This window comes from Pteropus vampyrus, unplaced genomic scaffold (assembly GCF_000151845.1).
Source record: "Pteropus vampyrus isolate Shadow unplaced genomic scaffold, Pvam_2.0 Scaffold373, whole genome shotgun sequence".
NCBI lineage: Eukaryota > Metazoa > Chordata > Mammalia > Chiroptera > Pteropodidae > Pteropus > Pteropus vampyrus.
The window spans coordinates 1,043,609-1,070,907 of record NW_011889154.1 but is presented as its reverse complement, the minus strand read 5'-3'; the positions used below and the strand labels follow the sequence as shown (position 1 = coordinate 1,070,907).

General features: G+C 36.6%; 1 protein-coding gene across 12 annotated transcripts in view; it reads left to right on the top strand.

Annotated features, from left to right (window-relative positions):
• The first annotated feature begins 11,713 nt into the window (after nucleotides 1-11,713).
• DLGAP1 (DLG associated protein 1) overlaps nucleotides 11,714-27,299 on the top strand; it is an 822,162-nt gene continuing 806,576 nt past the window's right edge. For 7 of the 12 annotated variants that reach the window (XM_023523037.1, XM_023523034.1, XM_023523033.1 and 4 more), the window contains exon 1: nucleotides 11,834-12,025. The gene's annotated coding sequence lies outside the window, so the exon portion shown is untranslated. Of the gene's footprint in view, nucleotides 12,026-21,126; nucleotides 21,836-27,299 lie in introns of those variants that run through there. The other 5 variants (XM_023523029.1, XM_023523026.1, XM_023523031.1 and 2 more) reach the window with 2 other exon arrangements.

Here is a 27,299-nt window from a genome sequence, read left to right as displayed (position 1 = left end):
ATAGAGATAATTCACTTTTTTAAAGTTGCAAACACAATTTGGTAAAGAGAGGATTAATTATCTTTCCAGAAAATGGTGCTGAAACAATTGCATATGTATATGCAAAAAATACACTTTGTATGCACATGTGCATACAAAAATTTGCACATAGCTGTTCATAAAAGCTAATTTTGTATTAGCCGATAACTGGAAAAAAATCCATCAACGTATGAACAGATAAACCAGTTGTGATATACACATGTAATGGAAAACTACTCAGCAATACAAAGGAGTGAATTCCCAGTGTCAATACACACAACATGGATGACTCTCAGATACTATGTTGAGTGAGAGAAAAAAGTTAATGTTATATGATTCCATTTCTACAAAATTTTAGAAAATAATCTATGGTGACAAGAGACAGAATGGAGTTTACAGAGAAAGAACAGCTTGGTAAAGGGTAGGAGGAAGATAAAAAGACAGAAAAATTTTGGAGGGGATGGATATGTTCATTATGTTGATCATGGCAATGGCTTCATGATGGTTTCACACAAATACCACACACACACACACACACACACACACCAAAATTTATCAAACTGTGCAATTTAACACATGCAGTTCATTGCATATCAATTATATTTCAACAAAGTTGTTTTATACAACTGCACAGTTTTCTGTCATCTTAAATATTGTATATAAATAAAATTTCCTTTTTCTTCCAAACTTAGGGTCATTATTGAGTATATTAACCATGTTTTAGATTATAGTATACAGGTAATGTCAGCATCTCTAAAGTTAATTAGGCTCATTTAGCAATACATGGTCCTAGGTTTCTATAGTTTGTGAAATTTTGTTTCAGTTTTTTATGTTTTATTTCTTGTCAGTGATTTTAAACATCAAAATTTATGTCTTTTGATTTATTTCTTTGAACTATTAAAGAAATGCAACACTTATCATTAAGTTGTTAAAAGTCAACCAAAAATTATGAGAAAATATGTGAAAATACCATCTTTAAGGCCAGTAAATTAAGGCTCAAATTCTGATTTTGCCACTTATTGCCTGTGAATCTTAGGAAAGCTATTTAACTCAAGCATCAGTCTTCCCATAATGAAATGGGACAGCTTTTGGCGAATTCATAAGTTGGTTGGGAGAATAAATAAAATAAAATACTGTGTATGTGAGGTCTAGTACACAGTAGACACCCCTCAAACTTTTTATTCCTTTCTTCACCCTGTTAGATGAATTAACACTATCTTTGTAGCTGATAAACCCCAAAACCTCAGTGGCTAAATGCAATAGAAATGTATTTCTTGCTCATAGAATATGCAATTGGAAGCAGGGGAATAGGTGGAAGTGTTTTTTAGGGTTTCAGCCATTTTCAGGACAAGGCACACTCCATATGTCAAAATCCAGCCAGTCTAAAGAGATAGGTAGTGGAAAACATTGTAAGAGGTTTCTGTGGGCCAGGCTTGGAAGTAGCATACATCATTTCTACTTATATTCGCTTCACCAGAACACAGTCTTATGTGCATAACTGTAAGGTTGTCTGGGAAATGCATATTAGCTCTGTGCCCAGGAAAACATGGGGATCTAGTTTTGGTGAACAGTCTGCACGTTTCTACCACGTTCCCTGTGTAAATTAAGAATAAAGGCCTGAGGAACACTCAAATGAGCTTTAGGAGATAGCCTTAGTAATACCTAGTTGCTGTGAAGAACTGTGTTAGAGCTCTATTTCAGAGAGTTCAGGTTGCTGGTATGTGAATTCTTATGTGATATGTTATCACTCTAAATACTAATGCTTACAAAAGTATCATTGTAGACATCATCAGTTAATATTTCTTGAATGCCAGCTTTTCAACAAGCATCATACTATGGATTTTATTAATATTATACCATTAATTTCCACTTTAGAGTGGAGAATTCTTAAGGACAGAGTATATTTTGATGTTTTATTTTTTTCTCTCCTACTCTCCCGATATTGTATAGATTAAAAACAGACTATGATTCATATTTTTTGAAAGAATGAATATTAGAACTGATCTTAACCCCCAAGAAATGTACCTCAGTCATTCCAGCTTCTAGATATGAATGCATACTCACTTTTTTAAAAATCCTGTATCTTAGATGTCTTAGAATGGACATATCAATATTAGTAATGCACGTCTAGAAGTTATGCTTCTGAAGATTCAATAAATTATATTTTATGACTAATTTATATCTAAGGAAACTGATCCTTAAGAGAATATGGCTTATTCACAGTATTCTTTGTGCATACTCCATCCAGCTGTTCACACAATCACTGGAAATTCACTGCTGACTTTTCCTAAATGACACATTCTTCACTGAAAAAAGGAAGATGTTTCCTTTTAAACCTGCTGAACACAACAATAAAAACAAAACAAAATTCTACATAAGTGTGCATATTCATTACTGGTTTAGTTGCATGTTTATACTAATTTCAGGTCATTCCAGTTTTATGAATTATTCTTTAATCTAGATTCTCCTTAACAAGAGCTATGTTTAAAATGGCCTTTTTCCTCCAGACATACCATGAACGTATCTATCTTTATATAAAAAACTAAAATATGAACTTGAGTTGAAAAAGTCAAATTAAGTATAACGCAAAAAAATTATTAAGATTAATAACGTAATTATTTATTCTTTCGGTTGGCTGGATATATTGCATGTCAAATTAAAGGTCAAATTCTAATCCTTTTACTTGTTTTTAAACAATTTTACTTAATGTAGTATGTCAAGAACATTTATGTCTGAATAAATTAGAATACTATAAAATTATAAGCAATTTTTTGAAAGGTTAAATGTCTTGCTCAATTAAAATACTTGAAGGGGACTCTTTTTCAGCTTTACTGAGGTACAACTGACAAATAAAATTGTAAGATATTTAAAGTATACAATGTGATAACTTTATATACTTATACATTGAAAATGAATACTTCCACTGAATTAACACATCTGTCAACTCACATATTTATCTTTTTTTTTTCTTTTTATTTTGGTGAGCACATTTAAGTTCTACTCTGTTAGCAAATTTCAATTATACAATACAGTCTTGTCAACCATAGTTACCATATTTTACAGTAGATCCTTGGATCTTAGATATTGTATAACTGAAAGTTTCTACTCTTTCACCAACCTCTCCATATTTCCTTCATTCCCCAGATCCTGGCAACCACTTTTCTACTCTCTCTCTTTCTATGAATTTGACTTTTTCTTTTAGAGTCCACAAATAAGTAATATCAAGCGGTACTTGCCCTTCTCTGTCTGGGTTATTTCACTTAGCATAATGCTCTCCAGTTTCATTCATGCAATTGCAAATGGCAGGATTTTCTTCTTTAAGACTGAATAATATTTCATTGTGTGTATACGTGTGTGTGTGTGTGTGTGTGTGTGTGTTTGAATATATACATATTCAACCATGCATGGATGGATATTTAGGTTGTTTCTATACCTTGACTATTGTGAATAATGCTGCAATCGGCCTGGCCCAAACTCCTCGTTGTCTCTCAAACTTTTGTGATTGTCCAAGCGTCCTTCTTTGTTCTTAGTGGCTCTCAGTTGTTAAAGGTGTACTAAAACCTGTCAGCACCTATATGCAGGCTGATTGGAAGCTGGACCCTTAGGCAGCAGCTGAGAAAGTATATAGTTACATTCCTTCCAGGAAGAAACAAGGAGATGGGCATTTTTGCCTGCTCCCTCTGTGCTGGACCCAGGAGTATAGCCTGGTTTAGGGGAGGGCTCCTGCACTTAAGAAGTGTTCCTTTGTTTGCTACTGTCCTGTGAGACTTGTGAATGCAGGCCCCATTATATGTTAAGGCCAGGAGATCTGGGGCCCTTCCTTTGGTGGCAGCGCAAAAAACAGAGCCACAAGTATGTATACAAGCTCCTTCCCCAGAGATACTGGCACCTTAGTGTTATTATTGGACCAAGCTGGAAGGAGGAGCTGGGAGAGGTCTTTGCCAGCCTCCCTAGTCTCTGGAGAGGATCACAGCCAGCTCCTAATACCTGCTAAATTAGAAGCCTGACTCTAAGGCAGCAGCAGCTTAAAAAATGTGCAGATAAATCTTTCAGGGAAAGACCCTGAGGGGAGTGGGTAATGAGATAGAGATAGGCCAGGTAAGTGCTCACTCCCATTAAGAATTGTTTCTTTGTTTGCTAGAGTTTTGTGGATCTCAAGAATGAATTTTAGACCTTTGGCTTTCATAGCAAGGTGTTTTGGGAGCCCGCCCTCCAGCACGTGTCTTATAAACTAGGGTGCTAGATGTGGTGTCCAAACCTGTCTCTCTTCAGAGAGAAGCTGGGAGTTGGGGGTTCCCTCCAGATTATATAGCAGTATCCTGGGGGTGGGTTTTATTGCTGCAGTGTGTCTTAGCCTTTCCTAACCATTTTGATATGAGTACTATATGAGTACTTTCTCTTTTATCCAGTATGTAGGAATCACTCGGATGGTTTCTGGATCTCTTTCAGAGGGAATCGCTTTGTGAGTAAATGTACATTCAAGAGGAAAGGGATTTAGAAGCCTCCCAAATTACCACCTTGGTTGACTTTCAATCTGTTATTTATTCTCTATTTTTAATTTCTTTAGGAACCTCCATACTGTTTTCCATGGTGGTTGTACCAGTTTACATTCCCACCAGCAGTGTAAATTCCCATATCCTCACCAGCATTTGTTGTCTCTTGTCTTTTTGATAATAGACAAACAGGTCCTAACAAGTCCTATTTTATTTTAATAGGTGCTTTGCCCATTTTAAAATTTAGCCTTTTTTTTTTTTTGCTATCGAGTTGTATGAATACCTCTTATCGAATATGTGATTTGCAAATATTTGCTTTCCACAGTTGCCTTTTCATTTGTTTTCTTTGCAGTATATAAACTTTATAGTTTTATGTACATGTTTATTTTTGCTTTGTTGCCTTTGCTTTTGCTGTCAAATCCAAAAAGTCATTTCCAAGACTAATATCAAGGAGCTCACCTCCCATGTTTTCTTACAAAAGTTCTAGGGTTTCAGGTCTTATATTCAAGTCTTAAATCTATTTGAGTTGATGTTTGTGTGTGGTGTAAGATCGTGGTCCAGTTTCATTGTTTTCCATGTGGCTGCCCAGTTTTCCCAACACCATTTACTGACGAGACTTCCCTTTCCCATTGGCTCTTTTGTTGTAAATTAATTGACCATGCATGCATGGGTTTATTTCTGGGCTCTCAATTTTTTTTCCATTGGTCTATATGTCTTTCTATGCCAGTACCATACTTTTTGATAACTACTGCTTTGTAACACAGTGTGAAATCAGGAAATGTGATGTTTCCAGCTCTGTTCTCTCTGAAGATTGCTTTGGCTATTTGAGATTTTTTGTGGTTTCATACAAATTTTAGGATTTTCCCCCCTATTTCTAGGGAAAATGCCACTAAAATTTTGATAGGAATTGCATTGAATTTGTAGATTGCTTTGGGTAGTATGGACGTTTTAACAATATTATTTCAATCCACGAGCACAGAATATCTTTCCATTTATTTGTGTCTTCAATTTCTTTCATAGCTATCTTATAGTTTTCAGTATAAAGATCTTTCACCTCCTTGGTTAAACTTATTCCCAATATTTTATTCTCTTTGATGCTATTGTAAATGGGATTGTTTAAAAGGAAACTCTCAAATACAACACTTCTAGACTAAAAAATCCGCCATTTGTCTTTTTTCAAAATGTGTCTATAATATACTAATTGACTTTTTTAGTTATCAATATATTCTGATTCTTTTTCCTGCTTTTACTATTATGCTGATGTATAGTTGGCCCAGGGGCATGTACTATCAGCAGTTCCTAGTATATATGTGTGAATATATGTTCTTTTTACATTGATTGTTCTTGGATTTGTTTAAATTTATTTTAACTATATATTGTCATTTCTAACCTGTTAACATTATTGTAATAAAATTTTTGATCCAGTGTGTGAAAAGTTACCCCACTCAAATTAGTTATTTTGATAATTTAATGAAGGCGAAATTGTGAAGGGCTTTGCATGTCATACCTAAGGTTTTGATTTTATCTTAAAGACAAGGAAGATGTACTGAAAAATTTTAAGCAGTAGAGTGAAATAGATAGCTTATTGTTTTAGGAATTTGGTGACTAGATGTAGTGGACAGGGCAGGAGGAAGAGTCTCAGAATGATTTCTATATTTCTGGATCAGTAGTGGGAAAACTGTATGAAATAGTGCTAATGCTGGATGGAAGATGGCCCTTTTGGTTTGTATATCCTGAGTTTGTGATAGCTATATATTTCTTGAAAGTGAGATGTTAGATGTGTAGAAATGCTGGTTTGAAATCCAGCATCAAACAGTCCTATCTCCTAAAATTTTCTCATTCTTTGGTTTCAATGGAACTGCTGTTTTAATAGCATTGCTCTACTGAGTTTCCTCCTACCTTTAATGTCGGGCTCTGTCTTCTTCACTAGTGGGTATTGCAGAGACTCCCAGGGACCTGACCAAGTGTCCTTTGTCTTCAGAGAGCTCATTCTCACCAATACCCTCAGCTGCCATCTTGGGGGCCGTGATAATTGTAGCTTAATAGAGGCAGTAGAAAGTCTTGAGGACAGATAACTAGAATGAAAACCAGGAGACAATAAGGTAATTGAACTTTCTAGTGGAAATTTTGAAAAATCAGTTATTCACAGTATAAAATTCTAATCAGAGATCAAGGAAATAGGAACTTCAAAAGATCTTTTTGTTGGAAAAATTAGACCACCTTTATCAGAACAAAGCCAGACTGCAATGCGCAGGACTCACACCATGCTGCAATGAGAGAAAAAGTAAATGGGGATGTGGCAGAGGTGACAAGAAGAGGAGGCATCATATACAGATTAATGTGTAAACAAAATGACAGGGTATAAAAGGAGAGTTGAAACAGAAGCTAAATTAATTGTATTCCAGCATTTATATTTTTCATAAAGAAGGTTAAATAAAACATAAATAAAACATAAAATGTTCCTTGAAAAGTATAAAACATAAAAAAGGTTAAATAAAACATAAATAAAACATAAAATGTTCCTTGAAAAGTATTTGAGGATAGTAAGATCATTTTTATTTCACTGGGTTGGCTATTAAAAAGAAAAACTAAATATGATGTTTTCATATGACCTCTCAATAATTTTTTTGGTATTTGTTAAGCATGAAAAGAAAGCTTTAAATTGATTAAACCTGATGAGTGATAGTTTTTAAATTCGGCTACAGATTACATTACACATATTCTTCTACTAAATTATATTACATATATACTGACATCATAAAATATTCTCTAAGTAGTTCAGGTTAATTCAGTCCCACATATATGTATTGCCTTCCTATTAAGAGGCAATTACTACGCTAGGCAATTACTAGGCTATCTAAATATGGAGAGCTACAGTCTCAAAAAACAACCTAGATAACCTGAAATTTTTAATACAATGTGTTTGAACTGAGATAATAGTAGGTGTGATGGGCACTGGCAACACTTAATCTAACCTAATGATTCAGGCATGAGGAATACTGAAGCAAGCCTTGAAGGAGAAATAAATATTAGCCAGTTTAAACAACAACAACAACAACAACAACAACAACAACAACTCTGAGAGATGACATTCAAGACAGAGAGAATAGTATGACAAAGTTACAGATACATTCCAGAGCATGTTACATAAATAGCATTATAACCAGTAGTCTGATGTACTGAAGCATAACTGATAAATTTTGAAAGCAAAGGCTGAAGAAAGAGATAAAAGAAACTTTATGAAGAGCTTTGTATGTTATTATAAGGAACTAAACTTTATAAGTTTAGAACAAGCCTAATGTAAGTAAAGCACTGGATTAACATGATCAGGATTGTATTTTAGAAGACTCTTGCTGCAATGAAGAGGAGTCAACACTTAGGGAAAAGAAAGAACTTAGAAGGATACTAACCCAGAAGTGAGATGATGACAAAGCCTGATGGAAATATATAATAGAAATGGAAATATAGGAAGGGTTCAAGATCAATTCATATGATAAGAGAATTCAACAGTGTTTGGTGGTGGATTAGAAGTGATCGGTGAGTGCAGAACTCTAGGATAACTCACAGGATTCTGGCATTGGTGACCTGCTAGATGATAGTGCCATGAAACCATAACATATAACAGGGATAGGAATACATTTGAATGGAGGGAAAAGGCAGAAAGTGGTGACTTTAATTTGGACTGTTAAATTTGGGGTACCAGTGGAAGTTCAAAATGGATTTGTCTAGCAGGTCTTTGGATTTATAAATATGAAATCAGCTAAGAGGTTAAAGCTGAAAATATAGGTCTGGGATCACCATTTAAATGTTACTTGAAACCATGAGCATGAATGAGAATGCTTTGTTAATGCAGAAGAAATGCAAACGTCTTTCACACTTATCGTTTATATTGTCCTTTGAGATCTTTCTTCTTGCACAGTTATACTTCATTTTAAGGAGATTTTTCTTATTTGACCATGTTGTGGTTTAAGAGGAGAGGCACCATTTTGATTTAACCAGAGAAATGAAAACTCATGAATAGGAATACTATCTGTTCACTGTTTCCAATTTCCTGTTCTTACCAAAACATTGCTGATTTAGCTTGGCTTCCTTTAAGTTTTCTTCTCCAGAAGTAGATAGATCTTTCTGTTTCTACTGTAGTGAGGGCTCTCATGATACCTGCTACCAACAGTATGCTCCCAAAAGTTAGCTAAGAGGTCTATACTATTTTCCTATGGATGCTGTTGTTAATTACTAGAAACTTGGTGGCTTAAAGCAACATGAATTTATTGTCTTACAGTTCTGGAGATCAGATGTTTAAAAACAGTTTAACTGAGTTAAAATCAAGATGTTTGTAACAGACTGGCATTCTTTCTGAAGGTTCTAGGGGAGAATCTTTTTCCTTTCCTAGCTTCTAGAGATTAGCTATATTCCTTTGCTCATGGCTGCCTTCCTCTACCTTCAAAGAACATCTCTCCAACTTCTGCTTCTATCGTCCCATGTTTTCCTTCTGCCTTTGACTTTCTTGTTTCTGTCTTGTTTCCATAGTGATTACATTGGGACCATGGGGTAATTCAGTATAACCTTCCCACCCCAAGATCCTTAACGTAATCACATCTGCACATTGTCATGTAAGATAACATTTACTGGCTCAAGGGAATAGGATGTAGACATCTTTCCAGGGCTTTTATTCAGCTATCACATTGTCTATGACTAGAAAGAGACACAGAGGCTAGCCCTGGCTTATAGTAGTGCTTATAGGCACTCTGCTTCTATAAATAAGGTAACTGGCCATATATATATTTAAATAGCTTTCTTTAACTAAAAACAAGCATATGTATACTTGTTTTAATTACAAAAAAAAGTGGTTATCAGTTTTACTTGCACAATATCACTATTTCCTGATAACGCTAAAGATTTAATGTAAATTTCATAGCTAGTCAATGTAACAGACATTTATCATTTTTCTTTTTTTGACTTTAGCATCAAATTTTCCTTCCTAATAGCTTCCTGAACTTGTTTTGAGGAGTTACCTATCCCCAGTTATGTATACTTTTGGAAGTTGATAGATCCAGGTGCCTGTTTTCCATTTTGGAAGTTAAAAAAAAAAAAAAATGTTTTCTTTCCCTATGCTGATATAGCCAGGGAGTTAGTTGCCTGACTGAGGTTTGGCCAAAGAAATGATCTACCCTTTGATTTGAATTTTGATCTAGCAACGTGAGGTTAGAAGTAACAGCTGACACTTACTCGTATTGACTGAGCAGCATCAAAGCAAACTATACTGTCTTTCCAGCTTTCTAGCCCTCCAGTACTACCTCAAACCCTGCCTGTTTCCAAGATTGCTTTCCAGTCCTCCCTTCAATTACGGAAGCTTTCAATATCTTACGAATAAATTACTTTCTCTTAAGTTAGCCAAATTTGGTTTCTTTCACTTACAGTCAGAAAATTCTAATAGTAGTGTTATATAGATACTATTATTGCTGGGTTAAATCTACCATAGGAATTTTGTAAGATTTATTTTCCTCTTCAAGCAATTTTATTTAGTAAAGTTACCTAATTTGGGTTAAGGCCTGACAATTATATTAGCCTTCTTATTTATGTGACCTCATTAAAAATTCTATGGATTAAACATATTTACAAATCAGAAAAGGCAAGGTAGTAGCTTTTTCCAGATTATGAAGGCAATTTTTCCTGTCAGTACTTTGCCTTTTCATGGAATTTTTTTAGAAGCATAAGTGCCCCTATATAGTCATTCCTGAATCGGCTGGCGATATTTGTTAGAGCTTTGTGAAAGCAATGCTGATCATGGTACTACAATGTTGAGGATTTACTTCCATTTCTTTGAGTGGTTAGTGGTTTAAAGTGTTTTTTTTTTTTTCCTTTTCTTTAATGGAAAATCACTCAGTGAATTGTGGAAAAGCGATTATTTATCTGAGTCATATTTTTATGGTAACTGTTTTTCACCTCCCTGCATTTTTAGAACTGTTTTCTTTAAAAAGCATATTCTATTAATATTTATAATTAGATATCACACAAAGCAGATGCTAAATCTTATGCTATAACTTTATGGGTACAATTACATAAAGAAGATTATATACTCTTTGGCATGATGTTCTCTCTGGGAGCTGTAGCACAAAGGACATTCTCCATGAAGATGACCATTCTTTTTTGAGTGGAGGGAAACAGGAAGACAGTGGTTAATTAACCATGATTATTTTAACTATATCATCCAGAACATTTAGTATTTGAGTGGGTAGAGAAGGAGTTCAATGAATACTTGATTGACTTTCTTTTCTTTGATCTACATCTCAGTTCACCTATTCACACCATATATCTCTGTTATTACTTTAAAGCCACATGGATTCTTTCTATTTTGGGAGTACCTCTAAGTAGAGGTGAAGACCCCAGCTTATGTGAAGGAGCCTGGCTTCCAGATACCCTTGGAGGGAGTGTGGTGAGTTTACAAAGGTGAGAGGACAAGAGAAAAAGGGATTCATTTCTCTGATTACCTTTAGGCTAATACCAAGAGGAACTGGTGGACTAAATTGTGTAATCTAATCCACACATCCTTCCAAGATTTGTCATTGCATAGATGGGGAAACTGAGGATCTGAAGAATAACTCATTGACAATAATGGCACCGAATTTGAACGTCGGTCCTTGTGAGACCGGACTCTTTTCACTACTCTGTCTCCTCTGTGGCAATTACTTCTTCGAAAATGCAACTATGGACCCTGAGAATGAAGAGAAGGCAGCAAACCCTCTGCTCATCGACATGATCTCCTGTGATAGAAAGTACTGTGAGCTCCTAATGCCCTCCCTTAAAAAGGCAAGGTTGGGAACAACGGCTGTCAAGAGGGGAGGGGAAGGTTTAATTCTCCCGAGACGCTGCGCAAGGGAACGGATGGGGCACGCCCACTAACGGGTGGCCGCCTCTAGGTTCCTTACCTGGGATGTAGGGCTTTCCCCTCCGTCCGGTGTGAGAGCTCTTGCGAGCAGAACCCGCAGGCCAGGAGCGCGCTCCGGGGTACGCCGGCGCCTCCCCGCGGCCTCGGCGCACGTGCCTGGGCTGGGGCCAGGGCTAGTGGCTGCGCCGTAGTAGCTGGGGCGGGTGAGAGAGGCTGGCTCCCGGCCGCGGCCGCCGCCCACCCGCCGGCTCCGGTGGTTGGGCGGAGGAAGCGCGGGACTCCTCCTCTCCACCGTATTAACATGCACCCAGGGGCGGGTGACCAGCCCAGCTTCGCCGCCCCAGCCCGCCGCGTCCGGGCTCTCAGTCTCCTCGCCAGAGGGGAGCGAAGCGCTCCGGGCCCCGCAATCCCCAGGACACGGCCTCTTCGACACCTTCGGCCCCGGCAAATCGGTAGCAGCAGCGGCGGGAGCAGCCGCAGCCGCCTCGGCTCTTCTCTTTAGTCCTTCTCCTCACCCCACTGAGAGCCTGTCCCGACAGCGAGGACACCTCTTTCATCCTACCGCTGAGGCTCGTGGGACCGACGAACGGACGCAGAGACGGAGGGTCGGACTGCGGGTAGCGGCAAGGTAACGCCGGGCTGCGCCGCAGGGCTGGGGCTTGCGCGCGTGGCTGTGACCACTGGAGTCCGGGTCGCTGCCACCGCCGCTGTCGCGGCGCGCTAGGTGGTTCTTGGCCGCCGCGCGGTCGCGGCGTCTCTTGTCAGTGGAGGAACTGTAGGCTAGGCTCCTGGCCGCCCTCCTGCGGGACCCCTTCACTCTCGCCTTCCGCCGCCTGGGGCGCACTCGGGGACGCGGCCCCTTTAGGATCCCAGGAACCCCGGGGCCGACGCGCCCCTTTCCAGGCGTGCAGTCCTCATCGCTCTTCCCTGGGTCCTCGAGAGGGGGTAGATTTCTAATTGCGACAGGGTTCTGGAAGGGGGAGATGAGAACACCAGTCCCAGTCACCTCCACCGGCCAAATTCATACCTCCTCCCACCCCCAACCGCGGATGCACCTTGCAGGGGAGGAAGGGGGCTGCTCAGTGCAGGGGGTGTCTCGACTGACTCCTGGGTCGTTTCCAAAGCAAGTTGTTGCACTTGCTTTTTAGGTGACATTTTGGCATTGGTTGTGGAGAGAGCCTCCTCCGTGTGTGTGTGTGTGCGCGTGTGTGTATGTGTGTGTGTGCGCGCGCGCGCGCGCGCACTTCGTAAGAGAAAAAGCCAGAGAAACAGGCACAAAGAGAGACGGGCACAGGGAGAAACGGAGACACAGCAAGAGAGAGACACACACAGAGAACGGAGTCTAAGCGGGAGGTCACTGTAGAGTTGTCCCTGCCCGCGGCCGAGGCCCTTTCCCGGCAAATTGCATGGCAAGCGTTGAGACCCGGTATTCAGCGACTTGAATGAGAGGGACTGGAGCCGAGACCAAACAGAAACCTCTCCTCTGGGCTGGGAGGGATAACAAATTGCACTTTCATTGAGGGTCGGCTGCAGCTGCGGGAGGGACCTTCCGAGGGCCGCGCGGGGATGAAGACCCTGCATTCAGGACTTGGGCTGCTGCGCTTTTTGCGCAAGGCGAGATGTCTCTGCTTGGCTGGGTGGCTCTGGGAGGCCGTGGGAAGGGGCAGCCCGCCACTCCAGTGCCCAAGACAGAGTGCTGATGCCTGAGCGTCGTTCCAGCCCTTGACTCCCGGGCTAGCATCCCTCCTGGCCAATAATGCTGAGGAATTTTTTTTTTTTTTTTTTCGTCTGAGAAGCAGAGGGCATGCGGAGGGGAAGGGACTGAGGTGGCGAGACAGCCGGGACAGGGACGCCAATGAGTGAGATGTTATTTCTTTTGTGGACTCAGACGAGACTGTACACTCCTGACACAGTGAGCCTGGCTCTAGTGCGTGAGAGATCGATGCTCTCTGTCTCCGCGGCATAGCACGTGAAGTTATGGAATTACAAGATGAAAGACATATAATAAAAGTAACAATTAAAGACAGATCTTTCTTTAGCTTTGAGAGTCTTCACGAATGGCTTTGTAAAGTGCTGATGGAGCAATCTGGATTGCAGTCAGACCCTGGGATGAGGAATGTTTAGAACTAAGAAAGTGATTTTTGGACTGAATGCAAACACTTTGTAAATTATTTTTACCAAGACGGAGCTGACTGTCTTTTGACTGTTATTTATAGCAGAATTTCAGTCACAGGAAACAACTTTCACTGGCCTAATTTTGCTTATATAGCAATAGTTCTCATTCTAACTTGAATGAAAATGACATGAGGGCAAGTTATGTTATAAATACCCTAATTTATCTAATATCAAAGGATAAAGTTTTCTTTGCTTAAATTTTTAAAAAGGAAATTCAGAGCCATAAAGAAAATTTGAATATATCTATGCAAAATACATGAAATTTAAATGTTTAGGTTATAAAAGCTACACTTGTTTAAGAAAATTCATATTCTGTCATGAAATAGGGAAGTTCATAGAAATCTGGTGTCAATTATCTTGTTATTAATTTCCTTACGATTTATTAGTTCAGTTTAAAGTTGCTATAGGGAAGTCACTCCTTGAAATATTCCTAGTTTCAGATCTAAAATTCTATGACTTTCAAAAAAATTAACTCATTTAAGAGAAGTATTACTTTATATGAGAAAAAAAATTGAGTGCATTTACAAATACAGTATATTTTTTAAAACATACATTTCTCCATTTTTCTATGTATTTCTATTCTAAGATTAGTTTGCCAAATGAAATGTTTTATCTCAAAAATTATAGGCCATATAAATCTTGCCAAACTGAACTTGTTAACAGATTCTTTTAAAAAATTACAAAGTAATTTTCTGACAACTCTTCAAATCACACAGGAACAATTGTGTTTTGGGGGGGAATACTGAGTATATCAGTTTTCCTTATGAGAAATTTTTATGGTTTAGCATCTTTAATTTCGCCTTCAATATAAACTTTGCCCTGCCAGAACAAAAACCTTGATAAAACATATCAGTGATTATTAAAATCAAGACCTTTCTCTCAAATATTATGGAGCCCATATAGGGAAATTGCCTAAAACTAAGTGCTGTTCTACTTTTAAATTCTTCTAAGCTCAAGTGTCCTATTGAATCACACTCGGAAATACAGATTACATCTATGTTGATTTAACTTGATTAAATGTGTGTGCCTTTATTCTATATAGCTACCTAAACTGATTTTTTAAAATGTAATATTAAAATTGGGCAGAGGGAAACTGAAGTTTTACTAACTACTCATTTAGAGATAAGTGTAGCATAGTAGTAGTTTCAGCTACAACTCAGTTGAGACATGTGTCACATGCTTTGAATAGCAACTTCTTCTCTAAACAAAGAATTCAGCATTCTGATTTTTATTTTCTATTTCAAATGCAGAAAAAAATAGTAAAATCCTATCTACGTGTACATGTTTATAGGGACATTTCTAAGATAGACTCAAATCCACATTACAGTGTCTTCTTGGTCATTCCCACAAATTGTTCTGCCCTTTATCAGAGCAACTCTGCTCCATGCAGAAGGATTTGTTTCTTCTTAGGAAGTATTCAGTTGGAAGACTTTTATGAAGATATCATTTTTATAGAAACCACACTTGCCTCTTCTTGCTTAATTTAAGGAAATGATGTATTCGTAAATTCTTTTCTTTCTTTTCTCTTTTCCTTTGGTAATTATTTTCTCCTGCTAAAGGAACGCCATTAAAGCAGGAAGACTGAAAGGGCTTTTGAAAAATCTAAATGCTTTTTCTAATCCTCACCTCCCACACTAACAGTCTATGCCTTATGTCTGTGTTATGTTGTTCTCTTTGTACATTTTTATTTTAAAGAAACACAATCACAAGAAGGCCCGTTTCCAGCGTCCTAAAAATTTTTGTGCTGTTGAGACACTTGGAGGTTCAAAAGCTTTCCATGTCTTGGGCTGTCTCTTTTATTTCTAGAAGATCCTAAAGGTTTGAAATTCTTTTTTTAAAAAAGGAATAATTTTAATGGCCCTTAAAGTATTTTTTTTTAACATGGTAATTTGCAGCCTGAGTCCTCTTTTTGCCCTATAGAGGTGATTTTCTAGATGTGTGGTCTATCAGGAATTGCCAAAGATGTTGTTCCCAGGATGGTCAAACATTTTTCTACCACAAAGGAGGATTTAGAGCTAATCTTCAGCCATTCACTTTAATTTGTTAAAACATCCACTGACAACTCATTGTACAAGATATCAGGTACCAGCTCCTTTCCTATTTGGCTTATGCAAAAAATATATATAACATATATATTATATATAATATATTAATATATAATATTAATGTGTTAATATATAATATTATATGTAACACATATATATTATTATATATTATATATTCATATTAACAATATATATGTGCTACTTATTTTTTGTAACTCTGCAATACACAAATATGCAGAGCAAAACGTGGTTGGGAACAGGAAAAATGGGATGGGGCTAAAAAGTTAAAAAGGCTAATGACTTCCCTTTGAGGTTTTTTCTTCCTTACTCTGATTCTACAGAGGTTTTTATTGCATATGAGATGTGTTGACCCATGAATTTTACATCCTTCTTTCTAGGAGATGGTAGGGACCAGACAACTGGTGTGCCAGTTGAGATAGTAGAGGTTTTATTTTTCTTTTCTTTTCCTTTTTTTCTTTTTTTTGGAGATTTTTCTCTGCCTTTATTGACTTAAGATTTCTCCTGGTTGGTGGTTATGTTATTCTTCCTGTAGGAGCTGATGATTACTGAGTAACAAGTAACATTCTACTTCAGAAGACCAGCTCACACTCAGGAAGCCCTCTGTATATATAGCCACAGATCTTTTGCCCAGATTCTTGGGCCTTTTCTTGGGTAGATGAGAACCAACATAGTTGGATTATGATTACCCCATGTGGGGTTGTTGTGAACTAGATATCAGTGTTCTGAATCTGCTCTAAAGATGCAAACTCACCATCCTCCTGGTAATTGCCCAAAAGTAAACTGTTTGTTTTCATATTCACTTATCATAGTTTGCTCCTCTGTCGTCATTGACAATTTTTATGACTCTTCTCAATGTTTTCTTATCAGATTTGTAAGAAACAAGAGAAAAGCAAGCATGAAGAGTGTGATTTGGCAGTATATTAACTGCCCAACCCTGCCAGATTTTCTTAGTATTCAGCAGAGGTCTTGTTGAAGTCATGGATAAGCAGGATGATAGAAGAGGATGATTTATGTTGGGACTTGCTTATCTCCCTAGCTTATGCATCCCTGTCTGCACCAGGAGGGTTCAGGGACATTTTAGTGGCTCCCTCAGGTAGCTTGTGGGAAAGTCTCTCTCTCCAGGCACATTTCCAGTTCTGCTGCTTTTCTCCATGACATGGTTTTGGCTAATTTGAAAACATCTGCTAGAGTAACTTGCCTTTTAATTCTACTACTGGAGAATGGTTATGAGTATATGATAGGACAGGCATTAACCCTCACCTAACCTTGTGATTATAACCTTTCCTAGGGGACCCTTTCTATCTTAGTTTCAGTTTCAGTAGAAATGCAGTTTGAAGTCTATTTCTGGACTAGAAATTTCCCTGCTAGATATCACTGAGATATCTTTATAAAACACATGCTGCACTTTCAGAGGAAAATGCCGTTTTGATCTCATCTCAGACTTTCTCAAACAACTATTCTTTGATATGATCCATCATCATACTACTCTAGCAAGAAGACAAGGCACAGTCACTGCCTTCGAAGCTCTATTCCCGGACATTAACCTAGAAGGCAAAGGAATTTTTTCATTCTTTCAGAGATGTACTTTTCCATTTAGAGCTCAGAAGAGGCAGCAGGGGAACCTTGGAGCAATAACACATTTAGAAGTTTATTGTGTGAGCCCTAGCTCAAGCAATTCAGGTGAGACTCACTTGACTCTATAGCTTCTATGCAGCTGTATAAGATGTCTCTCCCCTGCTCTGCTTGGAACACTTTTTTCTTACATTATTCCCTCTTTCCTGAACCTCAGCTGAAAAGTCACTTAGTAATGCTTGCCAGTTGAATGAAGTTTTATTTGCTTTATACTTTCTTTTTCATTATCCTTTTATAGTAAATAATGAATTGACTTTGGTGATTATCCAAATGTAGTACATTCTATACTATTCAACTGACTGTCTTCTCCATTGAATTGTGCATTCCATGACATCAAGAACTAAATATAATGTGTTCACCAGATATCATGATGCCTAGCACAGTACCTGGCACTTAATAAGTGGTCAGTAACCATTGATTGAATGAATCAATAAATGAACAAATGAGTGAGTAGTTCGACTCTTTAAGGACCATAATGCTGAGAGTAGTATTACATGGTTTTTGCATGGCAGTCTTTATAGTCTCAAATTCTACATTCTTTTGTCTTAAGCATACTCTGATAATACCCAGTAGACACAGGGCTGAAATAAAAATAAATATAAAAAACAAAACAAAACACAAAAAACTCCTGTTCTTTCCCTTTTCTTTTCTTTCTTACTCAAAATAAACATAATAATAGCTTAACCACCCCACCTGCCTGTATATTGAATTTAACCCTGCCTTTCAAGGCTTAGCACAAGCTCCTTTCCCACCCTTTATCCTGTAGGATTTAGCATTCCTTCCCCTACCTCTATTGAATTTGATACATATTTATATCTTGGTTTTGTTTTGTATTTCACTTTTTGTTTATGTTCTTGTCTACCTCCATGAGACCATAAACTCAAGAGATAACAGAGATAGTAGCTAGAATAGGATTGCGTATGGAAGGGTTACAAACTATTCATTGAGGATTGAAAGATCACAGGGATGAGAGTCAAATGTAGTAGGATACAGAACAATGGTTACAACTGACTTTCTCGCTTGAGATTGACCTGTGTGTGAGGTGGCTCTCATTTATAGGGGATATTGGAAACTACCATTTAAAATTATATTGAATCATAGCCTTCTAGGTATTTTTATAATTATTTTACAAGATTCTGGCCAGTACATTTTATACTATTCTAAGCTCCTGAGATACTTGAGTGATATGGTGAAGTAAGCCAGCTTCATAGATATGTTAACCTGCCACTTGGCACTATGTTTTATAAGCTAGATTCACTGTTGAGCCTTAAATGATCTATGAGAAAAGGTAAGACTCAACATGGACATAGCCCATGTTTTTACAAAGTATGATATTTAATAATTTCTCTAGATCTGCCTTTCTTTAATTGACAATTTATAACATTCTGCTTTAAGACTTCTAAGGGATCTAGATGATAGATGTTAGATATTTGGCATGTATGTAGCCTTTCTAAGTATCAACAAACAAAAAAATATATAATATCTCCAGTGTAGTCATTAGTATGGAGAATACAGAATTGCAAAACACTGTTCAAATCCATGGACAGCTTAAAATCTAATACAAAGGATAAGATTACAATGTAATCTGAGAAGTAATTTATTAGAATGTGTTACAAAATAAAACTAAGTGTTCAAAAGCCTGGGAACAATCATACTTTTCTTGGGCTTTTACAGAGGGGCAGAGCTCAGGAAAGAATGGCATTATTGTGAAATGCTTCCTAAAGAGGAAAATCTTAAACTGGACTTGGGTTTTAAGATAAGGCCAAACACTGTTTACAAAGACACAGAGATGCTAACCAACCTGGCATATTCCCGGTTCAGGAATGCTCTAAATAAAATGCCTCTAGTGCATTTTATTTAGACCTGGAAATGATTTTGAGAAGGATGAAGATACATTATGGAGAGTTTTAGTGATGACTATACAAGAATATATAGAGTGGATAAGAGCACTGAAGGATTTTGAATAGATAGTGACCTGAAGAAGTGGCCTCTTGGAATGATGGGAGTAGATCACTAGTCTATTACTAGATTGGGACAGAGAGAAGCATTAGGAGATCATTGCACTAATTTAGGCATAAATGATGAGAACCAGGTCTAGGGAGATAGGGTTGGGAGAAAATAAGACATGAAATATTTTGAAAAAATTTTAAGTAATATTTGACTTTTTCCTTTCTCTTTTATTTTATGTCTGTGTCACAAACTATTTTTCAATTTTTATTATTAATTAAAAATTACTGTGAAATATCTCAGTATCATCAAAAAACTGAATAATATTGTACACCTATGCACCTACCCCACGGATTATAAAATAAGTAATTGCACATACTGTTAATATTCCCAGTGTACTCTCTCTCCAAGCATAGCTCCCTTCAGGGGTACTTATCCTGTATGCTGAATTTTGTATGTACCATTCCCATGCATTTCCTTATACTTTGCTATATATGTATATGTACCTAAACAATATAGTCTCATTTTGCTTTCTGCTGTTTTTAAACTCTATATAAATAATAACATGCTCTTTGTAGTCTTCTTCACCTTACTTTAATTGATTAGTATTTTGTTCATATACATATATTTTATTTGCTCATTTTCACTGCTATATGGTATTCCATTGAATAACATGTGGTGATTAATGTCTCAATCTTCTGCTGATGGAGACTCAGGGTATTTCCCATCAGGGCTGCTATGAACATTCATGTGTACATCTCTTTGTGCTAACAAGGAGAGTCCTTTCCTTAGGGTATCTTCTCAGGAGTGGAATTATAGGAGGGTAGGATTTGTATGTTAACATTTAGCAGATAATGCCAAATTACTGAAAAGGATTGTGCCTATTTATACTCTTAACAACAATCTATAAGAGCTCTTTTTGTTCTATATCCTTGCCAACACTTAGTGATACATTTTTTTTTTTGCCAATTTTATGGATGTGAAATGATATCTCTTTGTAGTTTTATTTAATGTGTTGTTCCCTGACTGCTAGTTATAGTGACCATTTTTCCTCTCTTGATTAATATTTAAGTTTCTGTGGAATGCTTATTTATACATGCTGTCTACTTTTCTACTGCTTTAAAAAAACTTTTTGTCAGAGCTATTTATATATTCTGGATAACAGAGTTTTCTATAATACGTGTTTCAATGATCTTCCAACTGGTGGCTTGTCTTTTCATTTTTATGATGTCTTTGGGTGAAAAGATTATTTTTTAAAATTTAAAAATGGATGTATTTTTTCTTATTTATTTCTTTATTATTTAGGTATAATAGACATATATTATAAAAGATACATTTTTGATTCTTCTCTATGGTATAGATAAAATAGCTTGTTTAAGAAATCTTTTCCAATTCTGAAGTGATAAAGGTATCATCTTTTCATACTTATTAAACTATAAAAGTTTTATTTTCACATTTAGTTCTTCGAGACTTTCTTACTGATGGTTATTTTACAAAGCCTTTTAATTACACTCCAAATTTGAGCAAAACACATAACTTCTCTTGGTCTTAATTCTTTCCACATTAAGTTAGAATAAGAAGTAGTTATACACTACGAATTCTTCTGTAGCTGTTCCACTTCCAGTCTTCATCATTTTGTGCTTGAAATACACAGAAGACTCTTAGTGGAACTTCTTGCCTCCAGTGTCTTCTTATAATTAAACTTGCATCTGGATTTGCTTTTCTAAAGAACTGACAAAGTCATTGTGAGACTCCTCAAACTTTGTCCTTGAGAGCATGAGGGCAGCAATCACATCCATTTTTACTCCCCTGCCTCCCGCATATCCAAGCACATACCTGGACCTTGGTTGGTGTTCAGGTCCAGATTGTGTGTGTGTGTGTGCGTGTGCGTGTGTGTGTGTGTGAGAGAGAGAGAGAGAGAGAGAAATTGAGACATATGCATGAAGGCACAGAGGCTCCCTTTGTTGCTCAGCTTCATTTTGTCGTTAGTCCCTTACATCAAACCTCTTCTCTACTGTGACTGTCCCTGATTGTCAGCACTGCTTTATTACGGCCCTTTTCTTTATGTTTCTTTTCTCTTCTTGTATTTAAATTCTTGTCTATTTAAATTGCTAACAGCAGATTCTCCTGGGGCTAGGACAAAAGGAGTCAGGGATTCCCTCCCCCACCTCCCCGCCCCTTATGTCCTTCTATACAGTTTGGATGTTTTACCATGAACAAGGATTTCTTTTAAAATAGTTATTTCAAAGCCTTTTCTCTCTCTTTCAAGGCCCAGTCAAATCTTACCTCTCACATGAAACATTTATGACTACTGTAGCTCTGGGTAAACTCACCTCTGAATTCCAGTTGCATTCTTCTGGATAATTTACTTTATGGTTTACATTTTAAATATTTTATGTGAATACTCCTAGATTTTAAGCACCTTTAAGTAATGAATTGGCTTGTGTACTTTTGTATCTCTCCTAGGCCTAAACCCAGTAGGCAGCACAGTGGTTTTTCCAATGGATGGCAGCTGCTTTCTTGATGATTGGTGATTAATTATTGGAGATGGCACAGGCTGAGTGGAAATTTGGAGTGTGAGGACTTTGGAAATAATGACATTACTGGAACATATAAAGGTTTGAGATAAGTAGCTAATTGGTAGTGAGAAAAATTGAGCTTTATATTGGTTTTGTTGATTTTTAAGATGATATTGGACATTTTGTAATCAGACATCAGCAACTTGTGAAACAATAAACCTGAGTTTTATAAAATGATGAAATCTGAGATATTGATTAGGGCATTATCTGCTATAAGGTGATTGGTATAGCCCATGATACTAGAAGTTGTTTCTATGTGCCAGATAGGAATGTTACTACCCTGTCCTATCCTGATTCCGCTATCCCGAGTCATCCAACTAGATGACTTTGGGCAAATTAATTTTGAGGCCTAGTTTTCTCTTCTGAAAAAGTAAGATAATGAAACTTACATATCAGAATTCTTAAAAGAATAAAATGAGCTAACCTATAAAAAGTATATAGTTCATTGGTGGGCTCATGGTGAGCAACAAATAAATACTATTATTAACTATATTTTATCTGTAAGAACTAATCTGCCAGCTGTCGTTTTACACGAAAGTAGTACCAAGTAAAATTTTAAAAATTACTTGTCTAGTCATGAAATATTTTTTCTCCTATTGAAAATTCCTACATCTTATTTCATTTTTCTTTATTGCTGATAACAGTGACAGCAATTCACTGAAGAAGTTTAATAATTGTTAGTATTTATTGAGCACCTTAGTCTTTGGGCTCTTGAAAGATACGACTTTCAGTATTGCCTGTAGGCTCCATGGTCTGTATTTACAAGAAAAGAGGCCCACAACCCCTATCGCCCAGCCCTGTCTAACATGTTACCATATGCTCCGAGGAGACTACAAAAGGAATCAAAGTCATGTCTTTCTCCCCAAAGAATATTTAATTGTGAAACAATTAATGCATCTAAAGCGATGTTCAAAATGTAAATTTTAATTTACTCTGGTCAGAATGCATATTTATTTCACAAGCACCTAACATAAACCTTAATGGTCTTTTAGACTATATAATCACACAGATTATATCTAAAGTTATAATATAAAATAATTTCAAAATATTTATTAAGGCAGGATAGGATATGAAAAAATCCAGAGGCTAACCAGAAAGAGGCAATTATGCTTGATCCTTATGGAGGAACATCTCCTAACCATCATGGTGAGCCCAGAGTCAGCTGTGCATTGACAGGTGGAGGACACTTGACTGCTGATTGCATCCACCTTCTCTGCTCTGTGGGGTTTGTCTTCTGTCTCTGAGGCATGTGTCATAGTTTATTTTTCATAAATTATTTTTCAGCTCACATTTATTTTTCTTAGAAATGAAAACCAATACAAAACAGAATGTGAACTTTATTGATTGATTAGGTGGGAAAATTCCATTTGTTTTTCACTAAGGGACAGATGTCTGGGCAGTTATATCTAGATTATTCAGGTTTTGTAGGTTTTGTATCTGTTGTAGTAACACAGTATTTCATATCTTGTGATGTAGGTTTAAAACCCAATAAGACCAAGTACGAAATAGTTTTTCTCATGGCTTTATTCTTTCAGAAATTCCTTTTAGGTAGAAATGTTGGCACACATAAAATGGTTTGAGATGCTCCAAAGAGAACTGTTAAACTTACATCAAATGCGATTTAAATATTGGCAATATTAATTTACAGTTACATCAAAGGTATGCATATAAACTGAATATTTTTGGACATCAAAACAGAATTATCGCATAGAAATTGTGTTATCCCATGGTGGCTAGCTTCTAAGGTTAAATTTATAAAATCTTTTTGACCTTTTTTCTACAAATAAAATAATACTACTCTAATGAAAACCATATCTATCTAAAATTCAGGACCCTATATCTATGTAAAAAATAAATTCTAAATTGGTGACTAGGAATATACCTCGCCCCTTCTGCCACAGAATTAGGAGCCCCCCCCCCCCCGGTTCTGCCAGTGATCTGATGCTGGATGATACTCAGGCAACAGCAGCTGTCATTCCTGAGGTATGGTTACCCAGCATCCAGGGCTAGAACCTGGTGGGGGAGTGAGAAAGCCAAAAGATCTTACTTAGGGACACTAATAATCATTAAATATCTATGTTTATGTAAACTACTGCTCTTTATTTGAATAGTGAGTGCCCTTTGAATTAAGGAAGGAAAGTCTGAGATTGCTTATTTGTCTGTATTATGTCCTGCACTGAGAACCAAGGTGGGTAGGTTATTTATAAGTTAGATATCAATAAGTTAGGAGTGGTAGGTATGACTGTATTCCTTTGTACTAAGGTCATTTTTGCCAATTATTTTTTCTACACATTTCAGATTTTAAAGATGCCCACTGTTGAGCAGTGAGGATTGCCAATTCATTTATTCATTTATGCTTGCATTCATCAGCCAAAAACAATTCATTGAACAACTAGTACATGCCAGACACTATTCTAGGTGCTTTGAATTTAGTCCTGAACAACAAGAGAAATAAAAGACAAAAGGCATGCCCTTGTGGAATTTACGTTAAAGTGGCAGGAAATGGACAACTAATAATAAACATAATACATATTTTAGAATGTTAGAAATAAATAACAGTTATGAAAAAAATAGAACCAGATGAGCGGGACTATTGAAGTATTAGTCTTTGATTTCTGGCATAGGAGGAAATAAGCTTTTTTTTTATTTTTTAAATTTAGACTTTCACTTGACATGTTCTAGCTTTAGGATTTGACAAAGCTCTAGGAGAGGTATGGGATTACTTTCACTGCTGAGTAATTCTTTTATCCTTTCTATTCTATTTTAAGAATATACAGTCTGTATGTTCTTCGGATACACTATCTACCATATTGCATTGTAGCTACTTGTGTTTTTTTTATCTCCCACTAGATTATGAATTGTAACATAAAGCATGTTTCTTACAAATTTATATCCTTGTAATAATAATTTAGTAATAATAATAGTGATTATATATCTAATTGAATGCTTTCTATACACTAAGCCCTATGTAGAAAATGATATCATGCCTTACAGAATATATTTTCAAACCACAGAACTACCATGGATGGAGCTAGTAATTGAACAGAGGTCTGTTATTACTAGGCTCTATACTCCCCTGAGACCTAACCCAGTGCCTGGCATTTGGTTGGCATCCAAGAAATGTATAGTGAAATAGAAATTTAGTAAGCTTCAGTATTGTAAAACTGATTACTCTCAGAAATGTGTCTCCAGCCACTGGATACACCCTCCTCTGGTTTTAAATCATTTAATTTCACAGCTTGGCTGGCCCAGAAGGTGGCTATTTGGAAATTCTTGAAGTGATGCTTCCTTTGTTTTTCTTTAATTTCTTCTTTCTGTTTTCATATATCTCCTAGGTGGAGAACAATAGAAATAGAATTACTTCTATTAAAATCACAACCCTATAGTTTGATGGTTGAAGCTACTTTGTTCTATAATGTCTATTGTATTAAGGAATCGCCATAGGTCTTTTTTTTTTTTTTTTTGAGTTTGACTTTGATTTTAATAGTGCTTCAGAGGGTTCTTTCAGAATGTAGGTATTCTGATGGTATCAAGAACCAAGAAGCACATCGGTAGGTTGTGTTTGGCTTATTTTCCATTTTCAACCTGCCTCTTCCCACTTGTCAGAAAAGTTTTGTATGACAGAGGTAAGTCTCTGTGGAAGCCTCTGGGGGTGTGAACATCTGCTCGTTATGAAGAAAATCAGTCTCTTCTTTCCAGGAAAGGCTACAAGAGAAACTTCAGCTCTCTGCTTTACCCATTGAGAAATCTATTTGAAAGGATAAATGAACACATCCCTCAAAGACAAAGAAACATAAACACAGATAAAGTCTGCAGTAAGAACAAGTTAAGGAACACAGCAAACCTGGCATGCTTTTTGCAAGGATCAGATAAGAGCTTTAATATCAAGGGTAAAAGAAGATGTTAGATTGGACTCCTAATGTATTTCTGAAAGAATGTGCTCATTGTCTCAGGATTCTTTGCAATTCAGCTGAGGGAATTAAAAACTTCAATCTGTTTAAATAGACATTGGTAAATCAACATTGTTGTATCCTTAAGATCAAGGTTATTCAACTGGCCTATAAAATAATATAAAATACTAGAATGCATATATATATGCAAATGCATATATATATATATATATGAAAGATATATATATATGTATATATATAACTTTAATTTTTAAGAAAAAGGTTAGTTGATTCTATAAGCATCCTTGCCTCAGATAAGTAAATATTTGTACAGGATGTTTGGCTCATGTAAATAACAGAAGGAGAAATGAAGGTGGACACATATAAAACTGATAGAATAGTGAGTGCCCTTTGTAAAGCCCTTGCTGTCCCTGTTGTGTCACAGACAACAAATGCATTTTGTAAGTGAAATGTCTTAAATCTTTTTTCCTATGTTTCCATAAAGATTATTTCTAATGATTTTGCTTTGTTCTGAATTGCTTTACATTCCTGATCCAAAATAAACTTGAATGTTTAATTGACATAGGACATAAACTTAGTGAAAGTTCTAGACTAGTCCTAGTAAACATAATGTACTAATAGTAATGCAGTAATCTGTTGAAGACAGGAAATATGGCCGAAGGCTTGGCCATTTTTCAAACTACAAGTATTGTACATTGAAATTTGAATTCAATTTACTTATATTAGACATGGTCTTAAAATTAATAATGTTAGAATATATGTGAGGCAAAATGTTTTATTAGAAATTCTATAATTAAAACCGACTAATTCACATCACATAGTCATATATGTTTATGTATAAGATGTAAGGATAACTAATACTTTCTAAGATATTTTATTCTATCTGCCTGGAATTTTGCCTCCTTCGTACTCTCAATTCCTTTTCACATGACTTTTATTTTTTCTCATTAATGCCATTTTTGACCACTGTTTGTAAAGTAGTTCAACCTGTCTCAATATTCTCTTTCTCAGCACCCTGTTTAGCATAGAGCTTCTTAAAAATGTTTGTCAAATGTTGGTTCTTAATATTTGTCCAAAAAATAAAAGTGAAGTAACAAAATACTCAGCAATTTGAAATTCTTGCTTATAATAACAACAAGCCATGTTTGAACAAAAGTTTAAATCACTCTTAATTGAGGATGTATTTAAAGCTTTGGTTTTAAGTCTGAATTCTATGAATATGTCAGCTCCTAAAAAGTGCTTGGAACCTCCTCAATAGAAATGTCATCATCCATCCCCCTTTCAGTGAACTCACAGACTAGTGAGAAAGAAGGGCAGAATGGGATTCAATCTATTGAGGGTAGCAGGATGATGAAGTGTTACAGGGGATTGTAGTAGGACTGAGTAGAGTTACTGAACTCAGCAGGTAAATGTTGGGGATCGCTGATGTCAAAGGAACATCAGAGATGGGAAAGAAGCATGCAGTCGTTCTTTCCTGAGACAGTTCATATAAATCTGTGAATGTAAGTTATAGACAGTTCATATAAATCTCTTCTTTATGTTGCTGACAACAACACTCTGAGAGTCCCGTAACGTGCACTTCTCTCAGGGTC